The sequence below is a fragment of the Strix aluco genome, chromosome 23, assembly GCF_031877795.1.
Source record: "Strix aluco isolate bStrAlu1 chromosome 23, bStrAlu1.hap1, whole genome shotgun sequence".
Lineage (NCBI taxonomy): Eukaryota > Metazoa > Chordata > Aves > Strigiformes > Strigidae > Strix > Strix aluco.
The window spans coordinates 78,814-105,778 of NC_133953.1; the positions used below are offsets into that span (position 1 = coordinate 78,814).

The following is a 26,965-nucleotide window of genomic DNA, read 5'->3' on the forward strand; positions in this document are numbered from 1 at the left end:
AGCCTCCCACCCTTTTTGGGCCTCCCACCCCTTTTTGGCCATCAGTTTTTCCTGGCCTCTACTTCTCTCCAGCCTCCCACCCTTTCTGGGCCTCCCACCCCTTTTCGGCCTCCCACCGCTTTTCGCATGCTAATTTTTTCTGGCCTCTACTATTCACCGGTCTCCCACTCCTTTTTGGCCTCCCACTCCTTTTCAGTCTCCAATTTTTTCTGGCTTCTACTTCTCTCCAGCCTCCCACCCTTTTTGGCCTCCCACCCCTTTTTACCCTCCCACCCCTTTTCAACTTGATTTTTTCTGGCCTCTACTACTCACCGGTCTCCCACTCCTTTTTGGCCTCCCACTATTTTTCGGCCTCCAATTTTTCCTGGCCTCTACTTCTCTACAGCCTCCCACCATCTTTTGGCCTCCCACTCCTTTTCGGCCTCCAATTTTTCCTGGCCTCTAATTCTCTCCAGCCTCCCACCCTTTTTGCGCCTCCCACCCCTTTTTGGCCTACCACCCCTTTTTGGCTGCTAATTTTTCCTGGCCTCTACTTCTCTCCAGACTCCCACCGTTTTTGGACCTCCCACCCCTTTTCGGCCTCCCACCGCTTTTCGCATGTTAGTTTTTTCTGCCCTCTACTATTCACGGTCTCCCACTCCTTTTTGGCCTCCCACCCCTTTTCAACTTCTGATTTTTTCTGACCTGTACATTTCACAGGTCTCCCACTCCTTTTTGGCCTCCAATTATTTCTGACCTCTACACCTGTCTTGCCTCCCACCCTTTTTTGGCCCCCCACCCCTTTTCGGCTGCTAATTTTTTCTGGCCTCTACTATTCACCGGTCTCCCACTCCTTTTTGGCCTCCCACTCTTTTTCGGCCTCCAATTTATCCTGGCCTCTACTTCTCTCCAGCCTCCCACCAGTTTCTGGCCTCCCACTCCTTTTCGGCCTCCAATTTTTCCTGGCCTCTATTTCTCTCCAGCCTCCCACCCTTTTTGGCCTCCCACCCCTTTTTGGCCGCCAATTTTTCCTGGCCTCTACTTCTCTCCAGCCTCCCACCCTTTTTGGGCCTCCCACCCCTTTTTGGCCTACCACCCCTTTTCGGCTGCTAATTTTTTCTGGCCTCTACTATTCACCGGTCTCCCACTCCTTTTTGGCCTCCCACTCCTTTTCGGCCTCCAATTTTTCCTGGCCTCTACTTTTCTCCAGCCTCCCACCCTTTTTGGGCCTCCCACCCCTTTTTGGCCTCCCACCCCTTTTTGCATGTTAAGTTTTTCTGGCCCCTACTATTCACCGGTCTCCCACTCCTTTTTGGCCTCCCACCCCTTTTCAACTTCTGATTTTTTCTGACCTGTACTGTTCACTGGTCTCCCACTCCTTTTTGGCCTGCCACTCTTTTTCGGCCTCCAATTTTTTCTGGCCTCTACTTCTCTCCAGCCTCCCACCCTTTTTGGGCCTCCCACCCCTTTTTGGCCTCCCACCCCTTTTCGGCTGCTAATTTTTTCTGGCCTCTACTATTCACCGGTCTCCCACTCCTTTTTGGCCTCCCACCGCTTTTCGCATGTTAATTTTTTCTGGCCTCAACTACTCACCGGTCTCCCACTCCTTTTTGGCCCCCCACTCCTTTTCAGCCTCCAATTTTTTCTGGCTTCTACTTCTCTCCAACCTCCCACCCTTTTTGGCCTCCCACCCCTTTTTACCCTCCCACCCCTTTTCAACTTCTGATTTTTTCTGGCCTCTACTACTCACCGGTCTCCCACTCCTTTTTGGCCTCCCACTCTTTTTCGGCCTCCAATTTGTCCTGGCCTCTACTTCTCTCCAGCCTCCCACCATTTTCTGGCCTCCCACTCCTTTTCAGCCTCCAATTTTTCCTGGCCTCTACTTCTCTCCAGCCTCCCACCCCTTTTGGGCCTCCCACCCCTTTTTGGCCTCCCACCCCTTTTCGGCTGCTAATTTTTTCTGGCCTCTACTATTCACCGGTCTACCACTCCTTTTTGGCTTCCCACTCCTTTTCGGCCTCCAATTTTTCCTGGCCTCTACTTTTCTCCAGCCTCCCACCCTTTTTGGGCCTCCCACCCCTTTTTGGCCTCCCACCCCTTTTTGCATGTTAAGTTTTTCTGGCCCCTACTATTCACCGGTCTCCCACTCCTTTTTGGCCTCCCACCCCTTTTCAACTTCTGATTTTTTCTGACCTGTACTGTTCACTGGTCTCCCACTCCTTTTTGGCCTGCCACTCTTTTTCGGCCTCCAATTTTTTCTGGCCTCTACTTCTCTCCAGCCTCCCACCCTTTTTGGGCCTCCCACCCCTTTTTGGCCTCCCACCCCTTTTCGGCTGCTAATTTTTTCTGGCCTCTACTATTCACCGGTCTCCCACTCCTTTTTGGCCTCCCACCGCTTTTCGCATGTTAATTTTTTCTGGCCTCAACTACTCACCGGTCTCCCACTCCTTTTTGGCCCCCCACTCCTTTTCAGCCTCCAATTTTTTCTGGCTTCTACTTCTCTCCAACCTCCCACCCTTTTTGGCCTCCCACCCCTTTTTACCCTCCCACCCCTTTTCAACTTCTGATTTTTTCTGGCCTCAACTACTCACCGGTCTCCCACTCCTTTTTGGCCCCCCACTCCTTTTCAGCCTCCAATTTTTTCTGGCTTCTACTTCTCTCCAACCTCCCACCCTTTTTGGCCTCCCACCCCTTTTTACCCTCCCACCCCTTTTCAACTTCTGATTTTTTCTGGCCTCTACTACTCACCGGTCTCCCACTCCTTTTTGGCCTCCCACTCTTTTTCGGCCTCCAATTTGTCCTGGCCTCTACTTCTCTCCAGCCTCCCACCATTTTCTGGCCTCCCACTCCTTTTCAGCCTCCAATTTTTCCTGGCCTCTACTTCTCTCCAGCCTCCCACCCCTTTTGGGCCTCCCACCCCTTTTTGGCCTCCCACCCCTTTTCGGCTGCTAATTTTTTCTGGCCTCTACTATTCACCGGTCTCCCACTCCTTTTTGGCCTCCCACCCCTTTTCAACTTCTGATTTTTTCTGGCCTGTACTGTTCACTGGTCTCCCACTCCTTTTTGGGCCTCCCACCCCTTTTTGGCCTCCAATTTTTCCTGGCCTCTACTTCTCTCCAGCCTCCCACCCTTTTTGGGCCTCCCACCCCTTTTCGGCCTCCCACCCCTTTTCAACTTCTGATTTTTTCTGGCCTCTACTACTCACCTGTCTCCCACTCCTTTTTGGCCTCCCACTCCTTTTCGGCCTCCAATTTTTTCTGGCTTCTACTTCTCTCCAGCCTCCCACCCTTTTTTGGCCTCCCACCCCTTTTTACCCTCCCACCCCTTTTGAACTTCTGATTTTTTCTGGCCTCTACTACTCACCGGTCTCCCACTCCTTTTTGGCATCCCACTATTTTTCAGCCTCCAATTTCTCCTGGCCTCTACTTCTCTCCAGCCTCCCACCCTTTTTGGGCCTCCCACCCCTTTTTGGCCATCAGTTTTTCCTGGCCTCTACTTCTCTCCAGCCTCCCACCCTTTCTGGGCCTCCCACCCCTTTTCGGCCTCCCACCGCTTTTCGCATGCTAATTTTTTCTGGCCTCTACTATTCACCGGTCTCCCACTCCTTTTTGGCCTCCCACTCCTTTTCAGTCTCCAATTTTTTCTGGCTTCTACTTCTCTCCAGCCTCCCACCCTTTTTGGCCTCCCACCCCTTTTTACCCTCCCACCCCTTTTCAACTTGATTTTTTCTGGCCTCTACTACTCACCGGTCTCCCACTCCTTTTTGGCCTCCCACTATTTTTCGGCCTCCAATTTTTCCTGGCCTCTACTTCTCTACAGCCTCCCACCATCTTTTGGCCTCCCACTCCTTTTCGGCCTCCAATTTTTCCTGGCCTCTAATTCTCTCCAGCCTCCCACCCTTTTTGCGCCTCCCACCCCTTTTTGGCCTACCACCCCTTTTTGGCTGCTAATTTTTCCTGGCCTCTACTTCTCTCCAGACTCCCACCGTTTTTGGACCTCCCACCCCTTTTCGGCCTCCCACCGCTTTTCGCATGTTAGTTTTTTCTGCCCTCTACTATTCACGGTCTCCCACTCCTTTTTGGCCTCCCACCCCTTTTCAACTTCTGATTTTTTCTGACCTGTACATTTCACAGGTCTCCCACTCCTTTTTGGCCTCCAATTATTTCTGACCTCTACACCTGTCTTGCCTCCCACCCTTTTTTGGCCCCCCACCCCTTTTCGGCTGCTAATTTTTTCTGGCCTCTACTATTCACCGGTCTCCCACTCCTTTTTGGCCTCCCACTCTTTTTCGGCCTCCAATTTATCCTGGCCTCTACTTCTCTCCAGCCTCCCACCAGTTTCTGGCCTCCCACTCCTTTTCGGCCTCCAATTTTTCCTGGCCTCTATTTCTCTCCAGCCTCCCACCCTTTTTGGCCTCCCACCCCTTTTTGGCCGCCAATTTTTCCTGGCCTCTACTTCTCTCCAGCCTCCCACCCTTTTTGGGCCTCCCACCCCTTTTTGGCCTACCACCCCTTTTCGGCTGCTAATTTTTTCTGGCCTCTACTATTCACCGGTCTCCCACTCCTTTTTGGCCTCCCACTCCTTTTCGGCCTCCAATTTTTCCTGGCCTCTACTTTTCTCCAGCCTCCCACCCTTTTTGGGCCTCCCACCCCTTTTTGGCCTCCCACCCCTTTTTGCATGTTAAGTTTTTCTGGCCCCTACTATTCACCGGTCTCCCACTCCTTTTTGGCCTCCCACCCCTTTTTAACTTCTGATTTTTTCTGACCTGTACTGTTCACTGGTCTCCCACTCCTTTTTGGCCTGCCACTCTTTTTCGGCCTCCAATTTTTTCTGGCCTCTACTTCTCTCCAGCCTCCCACCCTTTTTGGGCCTCCCACCCCTTTTTGGCCTCCCACCCCTTTTCGGCTGCTAATTTTTTCTGGCCTCTACTATTCACCGGTCTCCCACTCCTTTTTGGCCTCCCACCGCTTTTCGCATGTTAATTTTTTCTGGCCTCAACTACTCACCGGTCTCCCACTCCTTTTTGGCCCCCCACTCCTTTTCAGCCTCCAATTTTTTCTGGCTTCTACTTCTCTCCAACCTCCCACCCTTTTTGGCCTCCCACCCCTTTTTACCCTCCCACCCCTTTTCAACTTCTGATTTTTTCTGGCCTCTACTACTCACCGGTCTCCCACTCCTTTTTGGCCTCCCACTCTTTTTCGGCCTCCAATTTGTCCTGGCCTCTACTTCTCTCCAGCCTCCCACCATTTTCTGGCCTCCCACTCCTTTTCAGCCTCCAATTTTTCCTGGCCTCTACTTCTCTCCAGCCTCCCACCCTTTTTGGGCCTCCCACCCCTTTTCGGCCTCCCACCCCTTTTCAACTTCTGATTTTTTCTGGCCTCTACTACTCACTGGTCTCCCACTCCTTTTTGGCCTCCCACTCTTTTTCGGCCTCCAATTTGTCCTGGCCTCTACTTCTCTCCAGCCTCCTACCCTTTTTGGGCCTCACACCCCTTTTCGGACTCCCACCCCTTTTCGGCTGCTAATTTTTTCTGGCATCTACTATTCACCGGTCTCCCACTCCTTTTTGGCCTCCCACTCCTCTTCGGCCTCCAATTTTTTCTGGCCTCTACTTCTCTCCAGCCTCCCACCCTTTTTGGGCCTCCCACCCCTTTTCGGCCTCCCACCCCTTTTCGGCTGCTAATTTTTTCTGGCCGCTACTATTCACCGGTCTCCCACTCCTTTTCAGCCTCCAATTTTTTCTGGCTTCTACTTGTCTCCAGCCTCCCACCCTTTTTGGCCTCCCACCCCTTTTTACCCTCCCACCACTTTTCAACTTCTGATTTTTTCTGGCCTCTACTACTCACCGGTCTCCCACTCCTTTTTGGCCTCCCACTCCTTTTCAGCCTCCAATTTTTTCTGGCTTCTACTTCTCTCCAGCCTCCCACCCTTTTTTGGCCTCCCACCCCTTTTTGCCCTGCCACCCCTTTTCAACTTCTGATTTTTTCTGGCCTCTACTACTCACCGGTCTCCCACTCCTTTTTGGCCTCCCACTATTTTTCGGCCTCCAACTTGTCCTGGCCTCTACTTCTCTACAGCCTCCCACCCTTTTTTGGCCTACCACCCCTTTTTGGCTGCTAATTTTTCCTGGCCTCTACTTCTCTCCAGACTCCCACCCTTTTTGGGCCTCACACCCCTTTTCGGCCTCTCACCGCTTTTCGCATGCTAATTTTTTCTGGCCTCCACTATTCACCGGTCTCCGACTCCTTTTTGGCCCCCCACTCCTTTTCAGCCTCCAATTTTTTCTGGCCTCTACTTCTCTCCAGCCTCCCACCCTTTTTGGGCCTCCCACCCCTTTTCGGCCTCCCACCCCTTTTCGGCTGCTAATTTTTTCTGGCCTCTACTATTCACAGGTCTCCCACTCCTTTTTGGCCTCACACCCCTTTTCAACTTCTGATTTTTTCTGGCCTCTACTGTTCACTGATCTCCAACACCTTTTTGGCGTCCCACTCTTTTTCGGCCTCTAATTTTTTCTGGGCTCTACTTCTCTCCAGCCTCCCACCATCTTTTGGCCTCCAATTTTTCCTGGCCTCTACTTCTGTCCAACCTCCCACCATTTTTTGGCCTCATACTCCTTTTCGGCCTCCAATTTTTCCTGGCCTCTACTTCTCTCCAGCCTCCCACCCTTTTTGGGCCTCCCACCCCTTTTTGGCCTCCAATTTTTCCTGGCCTCTACTTCTCTCCAGCCTCCCACCCTTTTTGGCCTCCCACCCCTTTTCGGCCTCCCACCGCTTTTCGCATGTTAGTTTTTTCTGGCCTCTACTATTCACCGGTCTCCCACTCCTTTTTGGCCTCCCACTCCTTTTCGGCCTCCAATTTTTTCTGGCTACTACTTCTCTCCAGCCTCCCACCCTTTTTTGGCCTCCCACCCCTTTTTACCCTCCCACCCCTTTTCAACTTCTGATTTTTTCTGGCCTCTACTACTCACCGGTCTCCCACTCCTTTTTGGCCTCCCACTATTTTTTGGCCTCCTATTTCTCCTGGCCTCTACTTCTCTCCAGCCTCCCACCATCTTTTGGCCTCCCACTCCTTTTCGGCCTCCAATTTTTCCTGGCCTCTACTTCTCTACAGCCTCCCACCCTTTTTGGGCCTCCCACCCCTTTCTGGCCTCAAATTTGTCCTGGCCTCTACTTCTCTCCAGCCTCCCACCCTTTTTGGGCCTCCCACCCCTTTTTGGCCTACCACCCCTTTTCGGCTGCTAATTTTTCCCGGCCTCTACTTCTCTCCAGCCTCCCACCATTTTTGGGCCTCCCACCCCTTTTTGGCCTCCAATTTTTCCTGGCCTCAACTTCTCTCCAGCCTCCCACCCTTTTTGGGCCTCCCACCCCTTTTTACCCTCCCACCCCTTTTCGGCTGCTAATTTTTTCTGGCCTCTACTATTCACCGGTCTACCAATCCTTTTCGGCTTCCCACCCCTTTTCGGCTGCTAATTTTTTCTGGCCTCTACTACTCACCTGTCTCCCACTCCTTTTTGGCCTCCCACTCCTTTTCGGCCTCCAATTTTTTCTGGCTTCTACTTCTCTCCAGCCTCCCACCCTTTTTTGGCCTCCCACCCCTTTTTACCCTCCCACCCCTTTTCAACTTCTGATTTTTTCTGGCCTCTACTACTCACCGGTCTCCTACTCCTTTTTGGCCTCCCACTATTTTTTGGCCTCCAATTTCTCCTGGCCTCTACTTCTCTCCAGCCTCCCACCATCTTTTGGCCTCCCACTCCTTTTCGGCCTCCAATTTTTCCTGGCCTCTACTTCTCTACAGCCTCCCACCCTTTTTGGGCCTCCCACCCCTTTCTGGCCTCAAATTTGTCCTGGCCTCTACTTCTCTCCAGCCTCCCACCCTTTTTGGGCCTCCCACCCCTTTTTGGCCTACCACCCCTTTTCGGCTGCTAATTTTTCCCGGCCTCTACTTCTCTCCAGCCTCCCACCATTTTTGGGCCTCCCACCCCTTTTTGGCCTCCAATTTTTCCTGGCCTCAACTTCTCTCCAGCCTCGCACCCTTTTTGGGCCTCCCACCCCTTTTTACCCTCCCACCCCTTTTCGGCTGCTAATTTTTTCTGGCCTCTACTATTCACCGGTCTACCAATCCTTTTTGGCTTCCCACCCCTTTTCGGCTGCTAATTTTTTCTGGCCTCTACTACTCACCTGTCTCCCACTCCTTTTTGGCCTCCCACTCCTTTTCTGCCTCCAATTTTTTCTGGCTTCTACTTCTCTCCAGCCTCCCACCCTTTTTTGGCCTCCCACCCCTTTTTACCCTCCCACCCCTTTTGAACTTCAGATTTTTTCTGGCCTCTACTACTCACCGGTCTCCCACTCCTTTTTGGCATCCCACTATTTTTCGGCCTCCAATTTCTCCTGGCCTCTACTTCTCTCCAGCCTCCCACCCTTTTTGGGCCTCCCACCCCTTTTTGGCCATCAGTTTTTCCTGGCCTCTACTTCTCTCCAGCCTCCCACCCTTTCTGGGCCTCCCACCCCTTTTCGGCCTCCCACCGCTTTTCGCATGCTAATTTTTTCTGGCCTCTACTATTCAACGGTCTCCCACTCCTTTCTGGCCTCCCACTATTTTTCGGCCTCCAATTTTTCCTGGCCTCTACTTCTCTACAGCCTCCCACCATCTTTTGGCCTCCCACTCCTTTTCGGCCTCCAATTTTTCCTGGCCTCTAATTCTCTCCAGCCTCCCACCCTTTTTGGGCCTCCCACCCCTTTTTGGCCTACCACCCCTTTTTGGCTGCTAATTTTTCCTGGCCTCTACTTCTCTCCAGACTCCCACCGTTTTTGGACCTCCCACCCCTTTTCGGCCTCCCACCGCTTTTCGCATGTTAGTTTTTTCTGCCCTCTACTATTCACGGTCTCCCACTCCTTTTTGGCCTCCCACCCCTTTTCAACTTCTGATTTTTTCTGACCTGTACATTTCACAGGTCTCCCACTCCTTTTTGGCCTCCAATTATTTCTGACCTCTACACCTGTCTTGCCTCCCACCCTTTTTTGGCCCCCCACCCCTTTTCGGCTGCTAATTTTTTCTGGCCTCTACTATTCACCGGTCTCCCACTCCTTTTTGGCCTCCCACTCTTTTTCGGCCTCCAATTTATCCTGGCCTCTACTTCTCTCCAGCCTCCCACCAGTTTCTGGCCTCCCACTCCTTTTCGGCCTCCAATTTTTCCTGGCCTCTATTTCTCTCCAGCCTCCCACCCTTTTTGGCCTCCCACCCCTTTTTGGCCACCAATTTTTCCTGGCCTCTACTTCTCTCCAGCCTCCCACCCTTTTTGGGCCTCCCACCCCTTTTTGGCCTACCACCCCTTTTCGGCTGCTAATTTTTTCTGGCCTCTACTATTCACCGGTCTACCACTCCTTTTTGGCCTCCCACTCCTTTTCGGCCTCCAATTTTTCCTGGCCTCTACTTTTCTCCAGCCTCCCACCCTTTTTGGGCCTCCCACCCCTTTTTGGCCTCCCACCCCTTTTTGCATGTTAAGTTTTTCTGGCCCCTACTATTCACCGGTCTCCCACTCCTTTTTGGCCTCCCACCCCTTTTCAACTTCTGATTTTTTCTGACCTGTACTGTTCACTGGTCTCCCACTCCTTTTTGGCCTGCCACTCTTTTTCGGCCTCCAATTTTTTCTGGCCTCTACTTCTCTCCAGCCTCCCACCCTTTTTGGGCCTCCCACCCCTTTTTGGCCTCCCACCCCTTTTCGGCTGCTAATTTTTTCTGGCCTCTACTATTCACCGGTCTCCCACTCCTTTTTGGCCTCCCACCGCTTTTCGCATGTTAATTTTTTCTGGCCTCAACTACTCACCGGTCTCCCACTCCTTTTTGGCCCCCCACTCCTTTTCAGCCTCCAATTTTTTCTGGCCTCTACTTCTCTCCAGCCTCCCACCCTTTTTGGGCCTCCCACCCCTTTTTGGCCTCCCACCCCTTTTCAACTTCTGATTTTTTCTGACCTCTACTGTTCACTGGTCTCCCACTCCTTTTTGGCCTCCCACTCTTTTTCGGCCTCCAATTTTTTCTGGCCTCTACTTCTCTCCAGCCTTACACCCTTTTTGGGCCTCCCACCCCTTTTTGTCCTCCCATCCCTTTTTGGCCTCCATGTATTTTTGACCTCTACTCCTCTCCAGCCTCACACCCTTTTTTGGCCCCCCACCCCTTTTCGGCTGCTAATTTTTTCTGGCCTCTACTATTCACCGGTCTCCCACTCCTTCTTGGCCCCCCACTCCTTTTCAGCCTCCAATTTTTTCTGGCTTCTACTTCTCTCCAGCCTCCGACCCTTTTTGGCCTCCCACCCCTTTTTGGCCTCCCACCCCTTTTCAACTTCTGTTTTTTTCTGGCCTCTACTATTCACCAGTCTCCCACCCCTTTTTGGCCTCCCACTCCTTTTCATCCACTAATTTTTTCTGGCCTCTACTTCTCAACAGCCTCCCACCCTTTTTTGGCCTCCCATCCCTTTTTGCCCTGCCACTCCTTTTCGGCTTCTGATTTTTTTCTGGCCTCTACTATTTACGGCTCTCACACTCCTTTTTGGCCTCCCACCCCTTTTCGGCATTCCGCTCATTTTGGCCGCCAATTTTTTCTGGCCTCTACTTCTCTCCAGCCTCCCACCCTTTTTGGGCCTCCCACCCCTTTTTGGCCTACCACCCCTTTTCGGCTGCTAATTTTTTCTGGCCTCTACTATTCACCGGTCTACCACTCCTTTTTGGCCTCCCACTCCTTTTCGGCCTCCAATTTTTCCTGGCCTCTACTTTTCTCCAGCCTTCCACCCTTTTTGGGCCTCCCACCCCTTTTTGGCCTCCCACCCCTTTTTGCATGTTAAGTTTTTCTGGCCCCTACTATTCACCGGTCTCCCACTCCTTTTTGGCCTCCCACCCCTTTTCAACTTCTGATTTTTTCTGACCTGTACTGTTCACTGGTCTCCCACTCCTTTTTGGCCTGCCACTCTTTTTCGGCCTCCAATTTTTTCTGGCCTCTACTTCTCTCCAGCCTCCCACCCTTTTTGGGCCTCCCACCCCTTTTTGGCCTCCCACCCCTTTTCGGCTGCTAATTTTTTCTGGCCTCTACTATTCACCGGTCTCCCACTCCTTTTTGGCCTCCCACCGCTTTTCGCATGTTAATTTTTTCTGGCCTCAACTACTCACCGGTCTCCCACTCCTTTTTGGCCCCCCACTCCTTTTCAGCCTCCAATTTTTTCTGGCTTCTACTTCTCTCCAACCTCCCACCCTTTTTGGCCTCCCACCCCTTTTTACCCTCCCACCCCTTTTCAACTTCTGATTTTTTCTGGCCTCTACTACTCACCGGTCTCCCACTCCTTTTTGGCCTCCCACTCTTTTTCGGCCTCCAATTTGTCCTGGCCTCTACTTCTCTCCAGCCTCCCACCATTTTCTGGCCTCCCACTCCTTTTCGGCCTCCAATTTTTCCTGGCCTCTACTTCTCTCCAGCCTCCCACCCCTTTTGGGCCTCCCACCCCTTTTTGGCCTCCCACCCCTTTTCGGCTGCTAATTTTTTCTGGCCTCTACTATTCACCGGTCTACCACTCCTTTTTGGCCTCCCACCCCTTTTCGGCTGCTAATTTTTTCTGGCCTCTACTATTCACCGGTCTCCCACTCCTTTTTGGCCTCCCACCCCTTTTCAACTTCTGATTTTTTCTGGCCTGTACTCTTCACTGGTCTCCCACTCCTTTTTGGGCCTCCCACCCCTTTTTGGCCTCCAATTTGTCCTGGCCTCTACTTCTCTCCAGCCTCCTACCCTTTTTGGGCCTCACACCCCTTTTCGGCCTCCCACCCCTTTTCGGCTGCTAATTTTTTCTGGCATCTACTATTCACCGGTCTCCCACTCCTTTTTGGCCTCCCACTCCTCTTCGGCCTCCAATTTTTTCTGGCCTCTACTTCTCTCCAGCCTCCCACCCTTTTTGGGCCTCCCACCCCTTTTCGGCCTCCCACCCCTTTTCGGCTGCTAATTTTTTCTGGCCGCTACTATTCACCGGTCTCCCACTCCTTTTCAGCCTCCAATTTTTTCTGGCTTCTACTTGTCTCCAGCCTCCCACCCTTTTTGGCCTCCCACCCCTTTTTACCCTCCCACCACTTTTCAACTTCTGATTTTTTCTGGCCTCTACTACTCACCGGTCTCCCACTCCTTTTTGGCCTCCCACTCCTTTTCGGCCTCCAATTTTTTCTGGCTTCTACTTCTCTCCAGCCTCCCACCCTTTTTTGGCCTCCCACCCCTTTTTGCCCTGCCACCCCTTTTCAACTTCTGATTTTTTCTGGCCTCTACTACTCACCGGTCTCCCACTCCTTTTTGGCCTCCCACTATTTTTCGGCCTCCAACTTGTCCTGGCCTCTACTTCTCTACAGCCTCCCACCCTTTTTTGGCCTACCACCCCTTTTTGGCTGCTAATTTTTCCTGGCCTCTACTTCTCTCCAGACTCCCACCCTTTTTGGGCCTCACACCCCTTTTCGGCCTCTCACCGCTTTTCGCATGCTAATTTTTTCTGGCCTCCACTATTCACCGGTCTCCGACTCCTTTTTGGCCCCCCACTCCTTTTCAGCCTCCAATTTTTTCTGGCCTCTACTTCTCTCCAGCCTCCCACCCTTTTTGGGCCTCCCACCCCTTTTCGGCCTCCCACCCCTTTTCGGCTGCTAATTTTTTCTGGCCTCTACTATTCACAGGTCTCCCACTCCTTTTTGGCCTCACACCCCTTTTCAACTTCTGATTTTTTCTGGCCTCTACTGTTCACTGATCTCCAACACCTTTTTGGCGTCCCACTCTTTTTCGGCCTCTAATTTTTTCTGGGCTCTACTTCTCTCCAGCCTCCCACCATCTTTTGGCCTCCAATTTTTCCTGGCCTCTACTTCTGTCCAACCTCCCACCATTTTTTGGCCTCACACTCCTTTTCGGCCTCCAATTTTTCCTGGCCTCTACTTCTCTCCAGCCTCCCACCCTTTTTGGGCCTCCCACCCCTTTTTGGCCTCCAATTTTTCCTGGCCTCTACTTCTCTCCAGCCTCCCACCCTTTTTGGGCCTCCCACCCCTTTTCGGCCTCCCACCGCTTTTCGCATGTTAGTTTTTTCTGGCCTCTACTATTCACCGTTCTCCCACGCCTTTTTGGCCTCCCACTCCTTTTCGGCCTCCAATTTTTTCTGGCTACTACTTCTCTCCAGCCTCCCACCCTTTTTTGGCCTCCCACCCCTTTTTACCCTCCCACCCCTTTTCAACTTCTGATTTTTTCTGGCCTCTACTACTCACCGGTCTCCCACTCCTTTTTGGCCTCCCACTATTTTTTGGCCTCCAATTTCTCCTGGCCTCTACTTCTCTCCAGCCTCCCACCATCTTTTGGCCTCCCACTCCTTTTCGGCCTCCAATTTTTCCTGGCCTCTACTTCTCTACAGCCTCCCACACTTTTTGGGCCTCCCACCCCTTTCTGGCCTCAAATTTGTCCTGGCCTCTACTTCTCTCCAGCCTCCCACCCTTTTTGGGCCTCCCACCCCTTTTTGGCCTACCACCCCTTTTCGGCTGCTAATTTTTCCCGGCCTCTACTTCTCTCCAGCCTCCCACCATTTTTGGGCCTCCCACCCCTTTTTGGCCTCCAATTTTTCCTGGCCTCAACTTCTCTCCAGCCTCCCACCCTTTTTGGGCCTCCCACCCCTTTTTACCCTCCCACCCCTTTTCGGCTGCTAATTTTTTCTGGCCTCTACTATTCACCGGTCTACCAATCCTTTTTGGCTTCCCACCCCTTTTCGGCTGCTAATTTTTTCTGGCCTCTACTACTCACCTGTCTCCCACTCCTTTTTGGCCTCCCACTCCTTTTCGGCCTCCAATTTTTTCTGGCTTCTACTTCTCTCCAGCCTCCCACCCTTTTTTGGCCTCCCACCCCTTTTTACCCTCCCACCCCTTTTCAACTTCTGATTTTTTCTGGCCTCTACTACTCACCGGTCTCCCACTCCTTTTTGGCATCCCACTATTTTTCGGCCTCCAATTTCTCCTGGCCTCTACTTCTCTCCAGCCTCCCACCCTTTTTGGGCCTCCCACCCCTTTTTGGCCATCAGTTTTTCCTGGCCTCTACTTCTCTCCAGCCTCCCACCCTTTCTGGGCCTCCCACCCCTTTTCGGCCTCCCACCGCTTTTCGCATGCTAATTTTTTCTGGCCTCTACTATTCACCGGTCTCCCACTCCTTTTTGGCCTCCCACTCCTTTTCAGTCTCCAATTTTTTCTGGCTTCTACTTCTCTCCAGCCTCCCACCCTTTTTGGCCTCCCACCCCTTTTTACCCTCCCACCCCTTTTCAACTTGATTTTTTCTGGCCTCTACTACTCACCGGTCTCCCACTCCTTTTTGGCCTCCCACTATTTTTCGGCCTCCAATTTTTCCTGGCCTCTACTTCTCTACAGCCTCCCACCATCTTTTGGCCTCCCACTCCTTTTCGGCCTCCAATTTTTCCTGGCCTCTAATTCTCTCCAGCCTCCCACCCTTTTTGCGCCTCCCACCCCTTTTTGGCCTACCACCCCTTTTTGGCTGCTAATTTTTCCTGGCCTCTACTTCTCTCCAGACTCCCACCGTTTTTGGACCTCCCACCCCTTTTCGGCCTCCCACCGCTTTTCACATGTTAGTTTTTTCTGCCCTCTACTATTCACGGTCTCCCACTCCTTTTTGGCCTCCCACCCCTTTTCAACTTCTGATTTTTTCTGACCTGTACATTTCACAGGTCTCCCACTCCTTTTTGGCCTCCAATTATTTCTGACCTCTACACCTGTCTTGCCTCCCACCCTTTTTTGGCCCCCCACCCCTTTTCGGCTGCTAATTTTTTCTGGCCTCTACTATTCACCGGTCTCCCACTCCTTTTTGGCCTCCCACTCTTTTTCGGCCTCCAATTTATCCTGGCCTCTACTTCTCTCCAGCCTCCCACCAGTTTCTGGCCTCCCACTCCTTTTCGGCCTCCAATTTTTCCTGGCCTCTATTTCTCTCCAGCCTCCCACCCTTTTTGGCCTCCCACCCCTTTTTGGCCACCAATTTTTCCTGGCCTCTACTTCTCTCCAGCCTCCCACCCTTTTTGGGCCTCCCACCCCTTTTTGGCCTACCACCCCTTTTCGGCTGCTAATTTTTTCTGGCCTCTACTATTCACCGGTCTCCCACTCCTTTTTGGCCTCCCACTCCTTTTCGGCCTCCAATTTTTCCTGGCCTCTACTTTTCTCCAGCCTCCCACCCTTTTTGGGCCTCCCACCCCTTTTTGGCCTCCCACCCCTTTTTGCATGTTAAGTTTTTCTGGCCCCTACTATTCACCGGTCTCCCACTCCTTTTTGGCCTCCCACCCCTTTTCAACTTCTGATTTTTTCTGACCTGTACTGTTCACTGGTCTCCCACTCCTTTTTGGCCTGCCACTCTTTTTCGGCCTCCAATTTTTTCTGGCCTCTACTTCTCTCCAGCCTCCCACCCTTTTTGGGCCTCCCACCCCTTTTTGGCCTCCCACCCCTTTTCGGCTGCTAATTTTTTCTGGCCTCTACTATTCACCGGTCTCCCACTCCTTTTTGGCCTCCCACCGCTTTTCGCATGTTAATTTTTTCTGGCCTCAACTACTCACCGGTCTCCCACTCCTTTTTGGCCCCCCACTCCTTTTCAGCCTCCAATTTTTTCTGGCTTCTACTTCTCTCCAACCTCCCACCCTTTTTGGCCTCCCACCCCTTTTTACCCTCCCACCCCTTTTCAACTTCTGATTTTTTCTGGCCTCAACTACTCACCGGTCTCCCACTCCTTTTTGGCCCCCCACTCCTTTTCAGCCTCCAATTTTTTCTGGCTTCTACTTCTCTCCAACCTCCCACCCTTTTTGGCCTCCCACCCCTTTTTACCCTCCCACCCCTTTTCAACTTCTGATTTTTTCTGGCCTCTACTACTCACCGGTCTCCCACTCCTTTTTGGCCTCCCACTCCTTTTTGGCCTCCCACTCTTTTTCGGCCTCCAATTTGTCCTGGCCTCTACTTCTCTCCAGCCTCCCACCATTTTCTGGCCTCCCACTCCTTTTCAGCCTCCAATTTTTCCTGGCCTCTACTTCTCTCCAGCCTCCCACCCCTTTTGGGCCTCCCACCCCTTTTTGGCCTCCCACCCCTTTTCGGCTGCTAATTTTTTCTGGCCTCTACTATTCACCGGTCTCCCACTCCTTTTTGGCCTCCCACCCCTTTTCAACTTCTGATTTTTTCTGGCCTGTACTGTTCACTGGTCTCCCACTCCTTTTTGGCCTCCCACTCTTTTTCGGCCTCCAATTTTTTCTTGCCTAGACTTCTCTCCAGCCTCCCACCATTTTTTGGCCTGCCACTCCTTTTCGACCTCAAATTTTTCCTGGCTTCTACTTCTCTCCAGCCTCCGACCCTTTTTGGCCTCCCACCCCTTTTTGGCCTCCCACCCCTTTTCAACTTCTGTTTTTTTCTGGCCTCTACTATTCACCAGTCTCCCACCCCTTTTTGGCCTCCCACTCCTTTTCATCCACTAATTTTTTCTGGCCTCTACTTCTCAACAGCCTCCCACCCTTTTTTGGCCTCCCACCCCTTTTTGCCCTGCCACTCCTTTTCGGCTTCTGATTTTTTTCTGGCCTCTACTATTTACGGCTCTCACACTCCTTTTTGGCCTCCCACCCCTTTTCGGCATTCCGCTCATTTTGGCCGCCAATTTTTTCTGGCCTCTACTTCTCTCCAGCCTCCCACCCTTTAATGTCCTCCCACCCCTTTTTGCCCTCCCACCCCTTTTCGGCTTATGATTTTTTCTGGCCTCTACTATTCACTGCTCTCACACTCCTTTTTGGCTTCCATTCCTTTTCGGCCTCTAATTTTTTCTGGCCTCTACTTCTCTCCAGCCTCCCACCCTTTTTGGGCCTCCCACCCCTTTTCGGCCGCCAATTTTTTCTGGCCTCTACTTCTCTCCAGGCTCCCACTCCTTTTTGCCCTGCCACTCCTTTTCGGCTTCTGATTTTTTCTGGCCTCTACTATTCACCGGTCTCCCACTCCTTTTTGGCTTCCCACTCCTTTTCAGCCTCCCATTTTTTCTGGACTGTATTTCTCACCAGCCTCACACCCTTTTTTGACCTCCCACTCCTTTTTGGCCTCCCACTCCTTTTCGGCCTCCAATTTTTTCTGGCCTCTACTTCTCTCCAGCCTCCCAACCTTTTTGGGCCTCCCACCCCTTTTCGGCCTCCCACCGCTTTTCGCATGCTAATTTTTTCTGGCCTCTACTATTCACCGGTCTCCCACTCCTTTTTGGCCCCCCACTCCTTTTCAGTCTCCAATTTTTTCTGGCTTCTACTTCTCTCCAGCCTCCCACCCTTTTTGGCCTCCCACCCCTTTTTACCCTCCCACCCCTTTTCAACTTCTGATTTTTTCTGGCCTCTACTACTCACCGGTCTCCCACTCCTTTTTGGCCTCCCACTATTTTTCGGCCTCCAATTTTTCCTGGCCTCTACTTCTCTACAGCCTCCCACCATCTTTTGGCCTCCCACTCCTTTTCCGTCTCAAATTTTTCCTGGCCTCTACTTCTCTCCAGCCTCCCACCCTTTTTGGACCTCCCACCCCTTTTCGGCCTCCCACCGCTTTTCGCATGTTAGTTTTTTCTGCCCTCTACTATTCACCGGTCTCCCACTCCTTTTTGGCCTCCCACTCCTTTTCAGCCTCCAATTTTTTCTGGCTTCTACTTCTCTCCAGCCTCCCACCCTTTTTGGCCTCCCACTCCTTTTTGGCTTCCCACCCCTTTTCGGCTGCTAATTTTTTCTGGCCTCTACTACTCACGGGTCTCCCACTCCTTTTTGGCCTCCCACTCCTTTTTACCCTCCCACCCCTTTTCATCTTCTGATTTTTTCTGGCCTCTACTACTCACCGGTCTCCCACTCCTTTTTGGCCTCCCACCCCTTTTCAACTTCTGATTTTTTCTGACCTGTACATTTCACAGGTCTCCCACTCCTTTTTGGCCTCCAATTATTTCTGACCTCTACACCTCTCCTGCCTCCCACCCTTTTTTGGCCCCCCACCCCTTTTCGGCTGCTAATTTTTTCTGGCCTCTACTATTCACCGGTCTCCCACTCCTTTTTGGCCTCCCACTCTTTTTCGGCCTCCAATTTGTCCTGGCCTCTACTTCTCTCCAGCCTCCCACCATTTTCTGGCCTCCCACTCCTTTTCGGCCTCCAATTTTTCCTGGCCTCTACTTCTCTCCAGCCTCCCACCCTTTTTGGGCCTCCCACCCCTTTTTGGCCTCCAATTTTTCCTGGCCTCTACTTCTCTCCAGCCTCCCACCCTTTTTGGGCCTCCCACCCCTTTTTGGCCTCCCACCCCTTTTCGGCTGCTAATTTTTTCTGGCCTCTACTATTCACCGGTCTATCACTCATTTTTGGCCTCCCACCCCTTTTCGGCTGCTAATTTTTTCTGGCCTCTACTATTCACCGGTCTCCCACTCCTTTTTGGCCTCCCACTCCTTTTCGGCCGCCAATTTTTTCTGGCCTCTACTTCTCTCCAACCTCCCACCCTTTTTGGCCTCCCACCCCTTTTTACCCTCCCACCCCTTTTCAACTTCTGATTTTTTCTGGCCTCTACTACTCACCGGTCTCCCACTCCATTTTGGCCTCTATTTTTTGGCCTCCAATTATTCCTGGCCTCTACTTCTCTCCAGCCTCCCACCATTTTTTGGCCTCCCACTCCTTTTCGGCCTCAAATTTTTCCTGGCCTCTACTTCTCTCCAGCCTCCCACCCTTTTTGGGCCTCCCACCCCTTTTTGGCCTCCCACCCCTTTTCGGCTGCTAATTTTTTCTGGCCTCTACTATTCACCGGTCTATCACTCATTTTTGGCCTCCCACCCCTTTTCGGCTGCTAATTTTTTCTGGCCTCTACTATTCACCGGTCTCCCACTCCTTTTTGGCCTCCCACTCCTTTTCGGCCGCCAATTTTTTCTGGCCTCTACTTCTCTCCAACCTCCCACCCTTTTTGTCCTCCCACCCCTTTTTACCCTCCCACCCCTTTTCAACTTCTGATTTTTTCTGGCCTCTACTACTCACCGGTCTCCCACTCCTTTTTGGCCTCCCACTATTTTTTGGCCTCCAATTATTCCTGGCCTCTACTTCTCTCCAGCCTCCCACCCTTTTTGGGCCTCCCACTCCTTTTCGGCCTCAAATTTTTCCTGGCCTCTACTTCTCTCCAGCCTCCCACCCTTTTTGGGCCTCCCACCCCTTTTTGGCCTCCCACCCCTTTTCGGCTGCTAATTTTTTCTGGCCTCTACTACTCACCGGTCTCCCACTCCTTTTTGGCCTCCCACTCCTTTTCGGCCGCCAATTTTTCCTGGCCTCTACTTCTTTCCAGCCTCCCACCCTTTTTGGGCCTCCCACCCCTTTTCAGCCTCCCACCCCTTTTCGCATGTTAATTTTTTCTGGCGTCTACTATTCACCGGTCTCCTACTCCTTTTTGGCCTCCCACCTCTTTTCAGCATCCAATTTTTTCTGGCCTCTATTTCTCTCCAGGCTCCTACTCCTTTTTGGCCTCCCACCCCTTTTCGGCTTCCAATTTCTTCTGGCCTCTACTATTCACCGGTCTACCACTCCTTTTTGGCCTCCCACTCCTTTTCAGCCTCACATTTTCTCCGGACTGTATTTCTCACCAGCCTCCCACCATTTTTCAGCCTCCCACCCCTTTTTGGCCTCCCACCCCTTTTCTGCCTCCAATTTTTTCTGGCCTCTACTGCTCTCCAGCCTCCCACCCTTTTTTGCCCTCCCAACACTTTTTCCCTGCTACCCCTTTTCGCCTTATGATTTTTTCTGGCCTCTACTATTCACTGCTCTCACACTCCTTTTTGGCCTTCCACTCCTTTTCGGCCTCCAATTTTTTCTGGCCTCTACTTCTCTCCAGGCTCCCACCCTTTTTTGGCCTCCCACTCCTTTTCGGCCTCCAATTTTTTCTGGCCTCTACTTCTCTCCAGCCTCCCACACTTTTTTGGCCTCCCACCCCTTTTTTGGCATCCCACCTCTTTTCAGCATCCATTTTTTTCTGGCCTCTACTTCTCTCCAGGCTCCCACTCCTTTTTGCCCTGCCACTCCTTTTTGGCCTCCAATTTTTTCTGGCCTCTACTTCTCTCCAGCCTCCCACCCTTTTTTGGCCTCCCACCCCTTTTTGTCCTGCCACTCGTTTTCGGCTTCTGATTTTTTCTGGCCTCTACTATTCACAGCTCTCACACTCCTTTTTGGCCTCCCACCCCTTTTCGGCATCCCGCTCATTTTGGCCGCCAATTTTTTCTGGCCTCTACTCCTCTCCATCCTCCCACCCCTTTTTGGCCTCCCACCCCTTTACGGCTTCTGATTTTTTCTGGCCTCTACTATTCACCGGTCTCCCACTCCTTTTTGGCCTCCATTTTTTTCTGGCCTCTACTTCTCAACAGCCTCCCACCCTTTTTTGGCATCCCACACCTTTTTGGCCTCCCACCCCTTTTCGGCTTCTGATTTTTTCTGGCCTCTACTATTCACCGCTCTCACACTTTTTGGCCTTCCACTCCTTTTCGGCCTCCAATTTCTTCTGGCCTCTACTTCTCTCCAGCCTCCTACCCCTTTTAGGCCTCATAACCCTAAGCCCCCCCTTAACTCTAACCCCAGATGTAAACCTTAAAACCACAACATAACCCTCAACCTAACCCTATGCCCCAACCCTAAATGCTAACCCTAACCCCCCCTTAACCCTAGCTCTAAACCTTAAAACCAAAACCTTAAACCTAACCCTATGCCCTTCACCCTAACTCCTAACCCTGCCTCCTAACCCTAACCCTAGATCTAAACCTTAAAACCAAACCATAACCGTTAACCTAACTCTTTGCCCCGAACCCTAAACACTAACCCTAACCCCCCCCTTAACCCTAACCCCAACCCTAGCTCTAAACCTTAAAACCAAACCGTAACCCTAAACCTAACCCTATGCCCCTACCCGTCACCCTAACTCCTAACCCTATGCCCCTAATTGTAACCCTATGCCCTAACCCCCCCTTAACCCTAAGCCGTCACCTGTAATGACTATCCCCTAACCCCAACCTTAGTCCTTACACTGTCACTGTAACTCCTAAACCCTAACCTACCCTAATCCGGTGTGCAATCGGGAATAGGGTCCAGGTGGAAACAGTGACTCTGCCCTAGGGTAATTGTGTGGGTGGGGCTAGGAAGTGTGTTTTTAGCGGGTAGGGTTGTAGTCTGTTTAGTACTAGTTGGTTGTGTATGAAAAAAGAAAAAAAATAAAAAAGTCTGGTGCAGAAGTAGAACATGGCCAAAATGCCTGGGAGTAATCTGTTTTATTTATTCAATTTAAAATTTATTTCATTACTCCCAGGCAACAGGCATGTTCTAGTGCTGCTAATTTCCCATTAACGAAATACACGAATAGAAAAAGAGAGACACAAAAAGTGAGTTAAGACACTGAGAGACAGAGTCTCAGAGTCAGACAAGGATTTAAGACAGAGGGGGCAAAGTCAGACAAAGGTAGAGGGAGAGAGAGACTAAGTCAGACATCAAAAAAAACCACACAGGAGTGAACCCCAACAAGTACATCTTTATTAAAGCTACATTATAAAGTAAGTAAAAGCTGTTTTGTAAAAGTTAAAACCAATAACAAATACATCTTTTTTGAGCCTACATTGCGAAAAAACCTTTTATTAACTTTGGAAACCTTACAAGCCCTGCAAGTACACCTTCACTAGATCCACATTACAAACCACCTTTTACATACTTATTAAACCATGGAACCAACAGCAAATACACCTCTATTGAACCTAAATTACACAAAAACTTATGAACTTCACAAACTGTAAAACCATGAGTGCTTTACCTACCACTATTACATCTCACATCATTTATGGTCATTTCACACATGCCCATTAGGATCATGTCTTTACTAACTAGTTTCATAACTGTTCAGTGACTATGACATACATGAGTCCAGGAACACCATACCCAATGACCTCAAAAATCACCCTGCCTGCCAAAAACCCCATCCATAGACTGCGCCACATTGGCAATAATCATTGCCTCACAGAGTGGCCAGGACCAGGGTGAAAAATACAATCCCCCAGCTGGGCTGTATTTATTCATTATTATTTTTTCCTAAATACTGAAAATACTCCCCCAGCAACTAAATATACAACATTACATTAAACAGTCATGCACAGGCAGACACATTCTAAACACACCACTCATTCAGCTACCCCACTAACCACCCCATGCTGTCAGCTAACCCATCCTGCTAACAGACCACCACAACACATGGCTATATGGCTCTTTGGGAACACCATTCCCAGGGGCCTCCAAAATCACCCTGCCTGCAAAAAACCCATCCCTAGACCGCTCCGCATCCAAACATTGGCGATGATAGTCACCTTGCAGAGCGGCCGGGACCAGGGAAAAAAAACCCAGCCGGGGAAAAAAAAAAATTCCCCAGCTGGGGTTTTTTTATTCTATTTTTTTTTTTCTAACTAATCAAAATACTCCACCTGCAACAAAAAAACCAAAACATTAAACAGTCATGCACAGGCAGACACATTCTAAACACACCACTCATTCAGTTACCCCACAAACCACCCCCTGCTCTCAGCTAACCCATCCCACTACTGGACAGCCACAACACAACCTCACCCCATGGCTGCACGGCTCCTCGGGAACACCGTTCCCAGGGGCCTACAAAATCACCCTGCCTGCAAAAACCCCGTTCCTAGACCACTCCACATCCAAATACTGGCGACAATCATCGCCTTGCAGAGCAGCCGGAACCAGGGTAAAAAACCCCAGCCGGGGGAAAAAAAAAAAAACCACAAACCCCCGGCTCAGGTTTTTTTATTCTATTATTTTTTTCCTAAGTGCTCAAAATACTCCTCCTGCAACAAAAAATAAAACATTAAACAGTGATGCACAGGCAGACACATTCTAAACACACCACTCATTCAGCTACCCCACAAACCACCCCCTGCTCTCACCAAACCCACCCAGCCACCTGACCCCCACAACACTTCCTTGCCCCATTGTTGCAGCACTCCTGCAAAAGTGGTTCCTCAAGGCCTCAAAATTCACCCTGCCTGCAAATGCCACAGCCTGAGCCTAACCTCCACCCAAACAGTGGCCACGAACATCAATGGACAGAGTAGCCAGGACTAAACTACAATAAACCAGGTCACAGAGATAAAGAAATCCCCCTGCTCAAGAGTTTCTTTACTGTTTTTAAAAGACATGTTAACTCTCACTACATCCAATATATCCTGAAATGAAAGACATCCTCACATACAAGGATAGACGCCTTCCAAAACTAACACTCATTCCACATCTACTCTATCCAATCATCACTTCCCGGAGTGGCAGAGCACTCCAATTCCATAACCATGCCTGGAACTGCATCATCATGCACCTCAAGCCATCACCACCCCTCCACATGATCCACACCAGATGCCCTTACAGTTGGAAGAAGACGAATGTGTTTCCCTCAGTGCACCACCCCCAGTCCTTCTTTGCTTCATTTTGTACACTCCAACAAACTTCATGGAAGGATTTGCTTCTGGATTCCCAGTGGCCCTATTGTACCTGCAAAATGCAAAAGAAGGAACTCTAGAGCCTGCTTGCTGATAACTACTGGCTATCCCCAAAACCAACCTATACAACCTCCACCCAAACAGGCCACGCTCACCGGCACATCATCATCCCCTTCTGGGATGATTCCACCCCATACAGAATCGCTACAAACACACAAAACAGCTCCACCTCAGACACACACATCTACATGCTCACAAACATGACCTAAGGATGCAGGACTACCACACAGGCTAGAGTTAATGCCAAACCAAAAGACACAGCCTGACGGTACACACAATGATGCCAAGGTGATGTGATGCAGATGCCCAGGTGTGGCCTGTCATGGAAGAACGCCAGACTGCTGGATGATATATGGGCGGTAACACCCTAGTGAGTAATGGAGACAAAATGCTGTGAAAGACTAAGGACTACAATGACAATGAAGATTCCCTTGGAAGATCTCAGAAGAGAGAGTCACAGAGACTAGACCTGGTGGTTTATTCTGAGATCGAGCTACATCACAGACCAACCAAATCCATCTACAATGGATCTAAAGTGGATCAGTAACATTGAGCTTCAATGGCACAATGCTTAGCAAGACAGAATGGGTGCTGTGCAAATAACTCAAGGCTGCAAAATGCAATGGATGGTTACTGCGTGCAGAGTAGGATGTGAGTATGCCTGAGGCTCCTCAAAAGTGAAGGCCAAAACAAACATCAACACATCACATAACTAAGGAACACACAAACACACACTAAACATACTACACAAGTCTACCCACTCATCCCAGAGCTGCTTTGCCAGGGCACATCTCACAACAAGTCTCACTCACCATTTCTAGTTTCTTGCCACAAGGTGCCTGCAAGAACAATATGAAAACTATTGCTGAATTAGAGGTTTCCCTCATGCTACCTCACAATTCAGTTGAGATCTGCTCAACTCTCACACACAAGAACAGTGGCTCCACAAGGTTACACAATACAGATATAGAGCTATGCAATGTTCTTGCCACTTAAATACCATACAATGTAACACTCATGTCAGACAAAACCAAACCCGAGGCCCAGAGACGCACGGCCCCCCCAAGAGGCCCAGAGACGCACAGTCATGCACAGGCCCCAGGCCCACTACCTGCCCCAAAGTTAACAGAACCTAAAGAACCCTCCCACCAACCCTGATGTCCTACCCCCTCTTCTAGCCCCACCCCACCCACTGCTTTGGCCCCTTGACTTATCTTTCAGAGAGCACGGTCCAGAATTCATCCTCATCAGGAGCACATGATCTCACTGGGGTTCCCACTGCATTCACCGGGTTCCTCTTCATCACCTGCAAGACAGAGCACCGCCAGTCACCAACACGCCAACCCTTATCGACCTCTGCAGCAATGACACCCTCCTCAGAAGAGCACACCGCTCCTGCTAACCCTATGTTGAGCTCCCCCTTCTCCCATGGAAGCCACAAAACTGGAGGAATGCAGCCACCATCCTACACGGAAGCAGTCCCCCACCTGACAGCTCCCCGCCTGCCGTTCCTCTTTTCCACCAACTCACCTCAAATCCTCTGCTGTTTGAGAAGAGAACTCACAATGCATGCAAAAGCAAAGAGAAATGGTCATTTGAATTGCTGCACGATCCTCAGCAATTCAGGTCTGATCAGTCCGATTAACAACTCTCTCACCTTTCCTCAAACTGCTCATGGCTGTGCAGCGTCAGCCCTCTGGGAAGGAGTGCAGCACCTGCAAAAAAAAGCCCATGAGGAAAAAGCATGGGGAGAGATGCGGCCCCAATCTTCAGCTTGCTCACGGCACTTCCTCTCCCCTGCTCATTTACCTCGGCCGCTCAGAGACGGATTCTTCCATCCGCTGTGCCGAGGCCTGGTCACCACCTATAGAACTAAAACAGGGCATGACTTTAGCTACAACAATATTATGACACCTCAAGAAACTGCTGCGTCAGCACACTGGTCACCACTCACCTTGCCGAAGTACAAGAGTGCAGGTACCCCATGTTGCACATCGATTCACACCTAGAAAATAAAACCGGAATAAGCTCATCAGAGCCACCGGTCACACAGATCCTCTGACATCTTCCATCACTCTTCAGGAAGCAGCTTCTCGCTTTGCACCTAAACAACTCCAATCACATAAGGCAAGCCACCTCGTTGTTAACCAAGACTTTTATGAGACCAAAGGTTTGCGTTCCATTTCCATCTCCCTTCTAACTACCATTAAAATACCCAAAATCCTAAATATTGAGCCCCACCTACAAGCTAAGACTCATTCAAGGTTCAACCCGCTCTGCTACTGCACAAACTGCCACTCCCAGCAAGTCCACCCTCCAGCACCTGCCAAACACAAGGAGAATAACTCCGTGGCAGCTGTCTACAGCTACTTGCCCAGAGATGAACTGTATGGTCTTTGCCAAAAGCATCTGGGCAGATCAACATATTACTACACAACTACAAGTCTGTGCTCCCCTTGTCTCTTCTATGGCTACACACCTGGGCAGGACAGCTCCAACCGTGGGACAGACCAACACCACACACAGACACCACAAGTGAAGTGACTGTGAGACACGAGAGGACCACGAGCGAGAAGAACGATGACCGTAGGGAAGACGCTGCCAGCAGAGAAGCCCTATGGCACCACGATGGCACAGATGCATTGTAGTGGCCCCAAAATGAGAGGCGACCGCTGCAGCCCGTGAGACAAAGTTACCATCAAAAGCAGAATGATGGACACAAGAGCAGCCAGGCCTTCAAAACCTAAGACATGGGGATGAAGCCCCAGAAGACAAGCATGTGCAGAAATAACTCTCAACAGCAGAGCTTCAGGTGTCACCTAGCTCACCCCTGCAGGAAATGACTGCTCAAGAACATCCTCATCGCAACACGCACCAGATGGTTCCATGCTTCAGGTTATAATTGCAAGACAAGAAGGGCTCGACAGGCGCTATGCCGATGAGGCGATGTACTCGAGACTCTTGGGAGGGCTATTGAGATGCCTGCTGATCATAAAGAGCTACGGAGACATCAAGACCTGATGACAGCATGGTGTAAAGTATAGAATACAGAAGACACAAACTACACAATGACACAGACTGGAACTGCCCTGCCCAGCACACTGTACTCTGGTGCTGGAAAGTAACTCGCTCCCTTTGTGGGCACAAAGGGCACTGCTCCTGCACAGTCCTCTCCCCTACGCTAACATGAAAAGGCCTCCCTGCAATTCCCAACCCTGTCCCTTCTGCCCAGACCCTTCCCAGCCCTGAACCCTCAACTTAGCTTTCAGAGGGCCGGGGTCCAAAGTCATCTTCCACAACAACCACATGGGCTAACCGGGACGTTCCTCTGCGTCATCTGCAGGACACCACAAAGAGTGCGACCGGTCAGCATTGTGTTGGCTAATGCCAACCTCTTCCACGACACCCCCCC

At 50.9% G+C, this 26,965-nt stretch overlaps 1 protein-coding gene and 1 long non-coding RNA gene across 2 annotated transcripts in view; both read right to left on the minus strand.

Moving 5' to 3' along the window:
* Positions 1 to 21,515: 21,515 nt before the first annotated feature.
* LOC141933772 (uncharacterized) lies at positions 21,516 to 24,750 on the minus strand. Its single transcript, XR_012626215.1, has 2 exons — positions 24,366 to 24,750; positions 21,516 to 23,545 (listed from the first exon to the last, which is right to left on the minus strand). It is a non-coding gene; the product is annotated as an uncharacterized LOC141933772 (long non-coding RNA).
* Positions 24,751 to 24,767: 17 nt separating this feature from the next.
* Positions 24,768 to 26,965, minus strand: part of C2CD2L (C2CD2 like) — a 43,118-nt gene continuing 40,920 nt past the window's right edge. Inside the window, exons 27-30 of the mRNA XM_074848798.1 lie at positions 25,508 to 26,890; positions 25,363 to 25,425; positions 25,211 to 25,268; positions 24,768 to 24,859 (exon numbers count right to left, since the gene is read on the minus strand). The gene's annotated coding sequence lies outside the window, so the exon portion shown is untranslated. The remainder of the gene's footprint in view (positions 24,860 to 25,210; positions 25,269 to 25,362; positions 25,426 to 25,507; positions 26,891 to 26,965) is intronic.